At 42.6% G+C, this 8,665-nt stretch overlaps 1 pseudogene; it reads right to left on the minus strand.

Moving 5' to 3' along the window:
• Positions 1–8,078: 8,078 nt before the first annotated feature.
• Positions 8,079–8,445, minus strand: LOC117900299 (annotated as a pseudogene).
• Between the last annotated feature and the right edge of the window lie 220 nt (positions 8,446–8,665).

Raw genomic sequence — 8,665 nt, forward strand, 5'->3', positions numbered from 1 at the left:
GGATCCCTGCTTGTTTGGCTTGTTTACTGGCCAGCAGTCCCCGTCCTACTCCTCCTGCGGCTGCCTCATTTGGGTGTTCACGGGCTTGGACTTCATCGTTAAATAATTAAATCAGCTGCTAGACTAATATATTTCTCTTAATTGCGAGTAACTCATGGCCAGAAGAGTGAGATAGAGAGAGCCATTTGGCCATCCCATTTGTGATTTATGTGCCATATAAATAGCGCCAACAGCTAATACCGCTGATGGGCTGCATATGGTGGGCGCCTAAAAAGTATTTTTGGTGGGGCCCCACCAAATAAATGGCTTGCTAGGGATTGTGCCAGAAAGCAAGTAGACGCTAGAGAGGCTCGAAGGGCGGAAATCTGTTGATATTTTGAGTTGTCTAAAAGAGTTTCGAGGGATTGTATAGATTGATCTGGAATAGTATAAAGCTTATTAGCAGGTTTACTTAATTTTAACCTTCATTTTATTCAACTTTTGTGATTCACAAAACTAGGCAAAACTTACTCGGTGGAAGAATCAATGAGAATCAACAAAAATGATAAAATTAATTGCCGCGACACCCAGCAAATGTCCTGCCAAAAGGTGGGAAAGAACAAAAATATTAAGGAAAAAATTGAAAATGTACGAAATGTAAAAATAGTCGGCAATAAATTTAGCAAAAGCGTCGAAAACGGCACACACACACAGACAAAAAGTAAAGAGAAGTGCGGAAGGAAGACTAAAACGGGACAGAAATTCGGCCACGCCAAGAACTCATAGTTCAATGTCCTGGGCAGGCGACGCCTGATGCCTGCCTGCCTGCATGCTGAACCGTTTCTGGGGTGGAAGTGGATGCGGGCTAGGTTCGTGGCAACCACAGCATTTATAATAAATTGAATTGCAATAACTCAACTTCAATCAAAAATCATAATTCATGGCGTCCGACAGGCCAGAACCAGCACCAACTGCAGACAGGGAGAGAGGGAGTCGAACGAACGAACGAACCATCGACGACTGTTGGCGAATCCTTGGCTCTGGCACTGGTTCTGCTTCGATCTTCCGGCTGTCCTGCCAGAGTATGTGTGGGTTTTCTGTCCGCTTTTTTGTATACTCTTTCTGTAATGTTTGATGATTTTTGGTAGAAGAAAGACAAAACCCCAAGCCTGCTTCTTCAGTAATAGCCTTCAAGGAACGCAGCAGAGATTCTTTCAAGTGTATCTCATTCTTCGGTTAAGAATTTTCAAGCCTTCTTTTTTTTATTGCCTCATAAGTTGCATTGGCGACCCAGCCGAAAATTATAAATCTACAATTTGACATGAAGACGCGCTCACATGGTGGCATAGTGGCACTCTCTTTGTGTGTGTATGTGTGTGTATGTGTGAGTGGTTGCAAGACATGGATTTATAGACGAAGACATAAATACAAGTGCCACATCGGTCGCTGCTGAAGGAGTGGTGTGGAGTGCTGCTGCTGCATCGAATCGACTGGCCAAAGACACTGGCAAAAACAGCACACCCACAGGCAAAGGCGGAACACGCTCAAAGCCCATAAATATCCTGCCAGTTTTCCGCCTGCAATCCTCCTTAGATCCTCCCTCGGCACTGGGTAACGCATTTTAGGTGAAAATAATCACCGCTTCACATGAAATCATTTGGCCCATAACCGAATGCCAAAAAGGAAATGCAAGCAGCGCCAAAATGGGATACTACCAAGGACCATCAACATCCAACCCATTCCCCCATTTACCAGAATAAGATTGAAATAAATTGAATGTTCGCCCCCATATCAAGGGCAAACAAATCAAAAAGGGACATTTTTCTGCCTGATTTAGAAATCGTTTAAACGATTTTAGCCTTGATTTGTGGAGAACACAAGAGGAACGACCATTTCATGTTGGAGTTTAATGTGTCAAAAGATTGTACGTCGGGTAACAATTTATGTGGATCCGCAAACAGTAAGTTCGCAGTGAATGGCTACCGAATTTTTAGATTTTGAATAGTTTTTTTTCTTCCCTATTTTTATTTCGTATTCATGAATCATAAACATGGTAAAATAAATCTGCAAGCATCAACAAAAGAATGGAAATTATCTCTCCTCTAAAGGCTATAAAGAAAGCAGTAGAAAAGAAAGAGCAATTTTGTCAAACTTCCGTTGGTCCTTGAATGGGGGAAAAGTACTTTGGTTTTTTTTTTTACAACAAAGTTTTTATTCTCTGTGCTTTACTTTGATTTGAAACCTTTGAAAACCCGCCACATATTGCGGCGGCAATTTATCATTTATTCTATCTCTTAGTCTGAAATAGTAATTATTAAATCCTTGATAAAATGGTTAGGGAAACGCACATAATGACAAACAACAAATTTTCAATTACCCAACTTTAAGCAAACAAAAAATGTTATTTCTTTCTTTCAAATACCCTGGACTTATAAAATGTGTCTTAGGCGTACTTTTGACTTGCCACTTGAATGTAAAAATCCGAATTAGACAAAATATTTTAAAACATATTGACAAATTAATTTTAAAATATTTCAAATATTTTTCTTCATTCTAATTTTGGTGTCCGTTCGGAAAACAACTCTTTTTTGAGTTCCAAATTTTCAGTAAAATATTTTCTACTAATATTCTCCCAACATTAACTGAAGTACCTGGTTAATGCGGACTCATCGTCGTGCGACCATCCAATTTTAATGTAGCAATTAAATACCAAAAAAAAATATATATATGTATATATATTTTTACTCAGTAATTTATGTCTAAAGCAATTTTATTTCAAAGGATAAACAAGGAATAAAAGTTAATCCCTACTTGGTCCAGCCAAAGTCTTGTCTAGTCTAGACAAAATTACTTTCGAAAATATAGAGCCTGCAGAATTTGTAAAACTCATCTTCGATTATTTAGGTGTTTCAAGCCATTAGCTCTTAGGGTAAGTCTTAACTCTTAAGATAACACTAACTTATAAGTACAAGAAATGGCAAGCCCCTTCAAAATCCACACCTAAAAAATCGTAATCCAAAAATACATATTTACTGTAATTACTCATATTACTATTTCCATTGCCCTCGTCCACAGGGTATCCCAGCGCCCTAATACTTTTGAAAATCTCTGTGCAAAGAATTTTAATGTTTACTTATTTTTAGATTTTGTTGTGGTTTTTGTTGCTGTATTATTGCAAAGAGAAGGCGACCCCAAAGGGGACTTTTGGTCAAAAAGGTGGCGGATGTTCGTCGCCGGATTTCGGTCTAGCTCGTATATTTTTTCTAGTGTCATGAAAAAAAAGGAAAGCCCAAGTACGCAACACCTTTGTTCCGTATAGAGGAGAGCTGTGAAGATCCCAGAGTAAAAGGACATTCAACAAAAGGGCAGGGCGGAAGTAATTTACAATTTGGTAAAAGAAATGAAAATCAGACATAAAGGCAAACCCAGAAACGCGGCAGGATCACAGGATGTGTCTGGCCGCGACGTAAATTGACAAGATTTATTTTCAATTAAAACAAGCGCAGCGTAATGCGTCCTTTTTGCAGGACGACGACGGCGACGGAACAACGACGTGGCTGCTTCCAACACTTTTATTGGCAGGCAGAATTTTATGTTTCATCTCAATTGACAATAAATCAAAAGCGGTCGACGCATTTCAACATTTTGCACATTTTCGGAGAAGAACATTTTATGCGAAAAGTTGGCAGGGCGACAAGGAGACACGGAGAGTCCGCTGCCGCTGTCTACCACCCCAAAGCCGCAACCGCATACACAGTAGCAGCAGACGCGTTGATGAATTACGAAGGACATGCATCTGCAGGCCAGGCAGGGAGTATATTGTACATATGTATGTACATACATACAAAGCCGGCCAAGGACACGCACAACGATTGGCTGCACGTCGACGTGCAATAATTTCACATGTCCTGGCGAGTAACACCCAGTAACAAAAGAAGCAAAGGAAGGAATGTGCATCCCGCCGAAGGTAGAAGGGACAGATACACTTTACAGGCTGGCTTTCTGCCTCATATTTTTATACCCGGTACTCGAAGAGTAAATAGGGTATATTGTATTTGTGCGAATAACGGTTGTATGTAACGCACAGAAGGAAACGTTTCCGACCCCATAAAGTGTATATATTCTTGATCAGCATCAATAGAAGAGTCGATAGAGCCATGTCTGTCTGTCCGTCCGTCCGTCTGTCCGTCTTGTTTGTCGGCTAGTTCTCAGAGACTATAAGAGCTAGAGCCACCAAATTTTGGCACCAGACTGCTGTATGCTCACACTGTTCCAAGTGTATTTCAAAAATGAGCCACGCCCCCTTCCGCCTCCGTAAAAGGGCGAAAACCTCCCACAATTTTGAAGATAGCGCCATTCCGTAGGGAATGACCATATCTATCAGATCACCAAATTGGGATACGATTGGATCATTATTATAGCCACAATGAAGAAATTAATTTGCAGTGGCCAAACCCACCCCCTCCTGCTTCGCGCTGTTTAAGGCCTCTGACCCTGACACGGCTCTGCCTCTGCCTCTGCCCTGACTCTGCAGTGTGTGCCTATAGGGGAGGGTGGCGAGCTAAAGGAGCGTGTTGGCGTGAGCAGTGTTGTTGATGTAGATGACTGATGAAGAAAAAATGTTTAATTTGACAAATAACCGCTAAAGTGCAGATGTAGTACTGAGTGCCGGGTATAAAAGTTGTGACGCGTAAGAAGCGTCTCACACGTCCCTTCTCGTTTTTTCTTTACTGCACTGCTAACATGTAGGAAAAAGCATGTAAAGGGCATGAAGAGCAGTATAAAAAGAAAAGGAGCGAAGAGTGTGGTAGAATGACAGGAGGGGAGAGAGAGATATGCTGAAGTGGGATGCAGTGCAGCCGCCTCTCATTGTTGTCCCTGGTTATTTATGGCCCATTAAGGCAAGCGGCGTTTGCACATGTGTTCTTCACACTGACAATACACCTCGTGAGCCAGTCTACTGCTGTCTCATGTGTGTGTGTCAGCAGAGTCCTTCTTGTTCTTTGATTCGAACTGATTTCCCTTTTAATTGTTTCGCCCAGCTGCACAAATGCTAATAATTACACCTTCCTAAAGGCCAACTGCAACAGCCTGATTTGACAAGAGTACGGGGACATGGGGATTTTCCTTTGTCTAATAACCATAAGATATAATTCATTAAAATCGTGTTACTCCAGCGGAATTTATGACAGTTACCCGAAACCCAACGCACGCAAAAAACAATTATATAGACTTCTCCTTCGACTGCCACTGCTACTGTGTGCCCCCATTCCGTGGCACATTTAATTGCCATTGGCCAAAAGGATTCAAATGGAGACATTAGAAAAATCTGTCGCCGTAAGGAAACAGGGCACACGTCGTTCTGCTCTAACTGAAGGTCGTTAAAATGTTAGAATTGCAATGGGCTGACCTAATGGGAGGAGGAAATTGATACGGATATGGAGCCATGGATGTGTCGAACGATCGTGCTCATACAAATATTTCAGTTCACATGTGCTGCCCCAGAAGTTTATGGGATTTGACAAAAGAGACAGGGCCATGGATTGAACAGGAATCAATGAAGAGACTGCAAAGAATTAACCAGAAAATAACAACAGAAATATAATAATTCTATAATTTTGCACTGTACCTCCAGTCGTGGTATCTATCCTACGATTTCTGTTTGAAAATCATTGCAAGAATGACGGAATAAATAACAAAGTAAATAAATTTGACCAAGAGACAGCGACTCGAAGGACATAAGCCACTGCAATACTCTGTTCTGCACCCGTCTTGTGGCAAGGAAACAAATTTATGCGACTTCCAAGTGTAGCGCAAGCTGCGTTTTCCTGTCGTGACAGTGTCCTTATAGCCAAGACAGCGAGCTGTCCTATGCATTATCCCTGTCAAGTGTGTGTGGCTAAAAGAGACAGACAGCATAAGGCAGGCACATCAGATGCAGCGCTCCCTTGGAGATTTATTCCGAATGCTCCGGGTTTCTCAAGCTCAATCTGGCATAGCCGACTCCGAGCAGTAGTCGCTGATATCAACTAACATCCAAATTTTGTTAAATTTTACTCTAAAATAATGAAAAAGAATAAAACTTACCCATACAAAGCCGCTTCGGGGTAGCTGCTGGTGGGTCGATGCCTATTCCTTCCTTACAGCCTCCATTTGGCGCTGAATATTTAATTCTACCAGCTGAAAAATGCATAAAGACCATTTTAATTAGAAAATTAGCTGAAAATATGCAGCTCACGTTAATCGCATGACATCGTTGTCGTTGTTGCTGCTAAATGGAGAGCCACCATTGGTAGGGGCAAAAGAGGTTGAAGCTGGAAGTTGCTGCCTGCGAGCTCATGCAATATCCAAGAGATGCGACAACAAAACTGACTGCATGGCTCTGTGCTGACTCTGGTGTGTCCTCGCAAAAAACCATTGCTTCGTCCTGACACTAGAAATCATTGCCACTCGCTAAAGGAATGGCTTTGGGTAACCAGCCTCTGGTGCTGCTCTGCTCTCTCTCTCTCTCTCTCTCTCTCTCTCTCTCTCTCTCTCTCTCTCTCTCTCTCTCTCTCTCTCTCTCTGCTTGTTGCGACAAATGCCGTTATAATTATTTATACCGTAAGCACATTTTATGGGTGTCGCAATTTTAAAATGCAATTAGAAGCGCGCTCACTTTTCTGCCTCACCGCCACCCCCTTCCCCGAACAAAGCTCAAACGAGAAGGGACGTGTGGGACGCTTCTTACGCTGCACAACTTTTATACCAGGTTCTCAGTAGTACATCTGGAGTTTTTTTTTCGAATTTTAGAGAGCCACACACTGCGCCAAGCAGAGTTTCAGTTTTCTTTTATCTTTAAAATTGTGGCTGTGGGAGATTTTCGCACTTTGTGGGGGCGTAAGCGGGCGGGGCTCATTTTTATCTGGATCCAAAACTTGGTTGCCCTATCTCTTATGGTCTCTGAGTCCTAGGCGCTCATAAGGACGGAGAGACGGACATACGGACGGACAGACACACATGGCTTAATCAACTCGGCAATTGATGCTGATCAAGAATATATATACTTTATGGGGTCGGAAACGTTTCCTTCTGTGCGTTACATACAACCGTTATTCGCACAACTACAATATGCCCTATTTACTTTTCGAGTACCTGGTATAAAAAGGAATTCGAAATTTAATAGAAGGTTAGACCTGGCAGATATTTAATTCTTAATGGAGTTTTGTCATTGTAAAACTAAAACGAGAAGGGGCGTGTGAGACGCTTCTTACGCGTCACAACTTTTTTTACATTAATAAGAAAGCAAGTTTATTCAACACTTTACACACAGCAGAATCCTAGTGCTCACCCATACAATAAATTCATTGTAAAACGAATGCGACTATAAACGAGAAGGGACGTGTGAGACGCTTCTTACGCGTCACAACTTTTATACCCGGCACTCAGTACTACATCTGCACTTTAGCGGTTATTTGTCCAATTTTACATTTTTTCTTCATCTGTCATCTACATCAACAACACTACTCACGCCAACACGCTCCTTTAGCTCGCCACCCTCCCCTAGAAACACACACTGCAGAGTCAGGGCAGAGGCAGCGGCAGAGGCAGTGACGTGTCAGGGGCCAGGCCATAAACAGCGCGCAGCAGAGTGTGAATGCTGCGGGACGGGGTGGGTTTGGCCACTGAAAATTAATTTCTCCATTGTGGCTATAATAATGATCCAATTGGATCCCAATTTGGTGATCTGATAGATATGGTCATTCCCTACGGAATGGCGTTGTTAGTTTTCTGTTATCTTCAAAAGATTTGGGAGGTTTTCGCCCTTTTGCGTGGGCGGAAGGGGGCGGGGCTCATTTTTTAAATACACTGGTTTCAGTGTGAGCATACAGCAGTCTGGTGCCAAAATTTGGTGGCTCTAGCTCTTATAGTCTCTGAGAACTAGCCGACAAACAAGACGGACAGACAGACATGGCTCAATCGACTCGGCTATTGATGCTGATCAAGAATATATACATATACTTTATGGGGTCGGAAACGTTTCCTTCTGTGCGTTACATACAACCGTTATCCGCACAAATACAATATACCCTATTTACTCTTCGAGTACCGGGTATAAAAATGCGTTGGTAAAACATTTTACGCCTCATCACTCTTGGTTGCACGTTTGTAAATCACCTGGGAATGATGAGACCTTCTTGATCGGACCCTTGTCTTGCAGCTCGATGAGAGCACGCTTGGCCAGAGATCCGCGGGTCTTCATACGCTCAGAGACAACCGAGGTGGTGATGAGCTTGTAGGCAGCCACCTCCTTGCACAGCTTCTCGTAGATGGGCTTGTCAAAAAAAACCTGGTTGTTCAACTTATCCCTAACCTTGCCCTTGGACCACTTCTTCTTCTTGGACTTGCCGCCGCCGGAGCCCTCCGTCTTCTTCTGTGTCTTTTGCGGCTGCTTGGCCAACGATTTGCGTCCTTCTTAGGCGGCATCGTGAAAAGTAAACTACCCGGTACTCAGTAGGACATGGGTGTGTACCTTAGCGGTTTTTTTTTAATTTTAAATTTTTTTTACATACATTACTTCTTACAACAACACGCCCTTTTAGCTCGCCCCCTCCTCTAGAGTCGCACACTTCACAAAGAAGAGTGTGGAGTTTCCATATTCCACTACTCCAGCTGAATCTACCACTCATCTGCCTGTATCTTTCTC

This window comes from Drosophila subobscura, chromosome U, assembly GCF_008121235.1.
Source record: "Drosophila subobscura isolate 14011-0131.10 chromosome U, UCBerk_Dsub_1.0, whole genome shotgun sequence".
Lineage (NCBI taxonomy): Eukaryota > Metazoa > Arthropoda > Insecta > Diptera > Drosophilidae > Drosophila > Drosophila subobscura.